Genomic DNA, 230 nt, shown 5'->3' with positions numbered 1-230 from the left:
CACTATTAATGTCAAAGTACTTTTGGATAACACCCAATACAAGAAGCAATGTGTTTTGAGTAAGGATCATATGTGCCCTGTGCTTCCTGTAAAGCACTGTGTTATATTAAAGTTGAAATAAATTGCTATATAAATATATTCAAGTGAGGAGGATATAAACATAATGGATGTGTTCATTAGTTTTTGCCAGGAGCAAAAAGGTTCCCCTTTTTAAAAAGCTTCCTGGTTGC

Source organism: Morone saxatilis, unplaced genomic scaffold (genome assembly GCF_004916995.1).
Source record: "Morone saxatilis isolate NCDOM2014 unplaced genomic scaffold, NCSU_SB_2.0 Contig7, whole genome shotgun sequence".
In the NCBI taxonomy this organism is placed as follows: Eukaryota; Metazoa; Chordata; class Actinopteri; family Moronidae; genus Morone; species Morone saxatilis.
The sequence above is the reverse complement of the archived record's forward strand: the minus strand, read 5'-3'. Positions refer to the sequence as shown.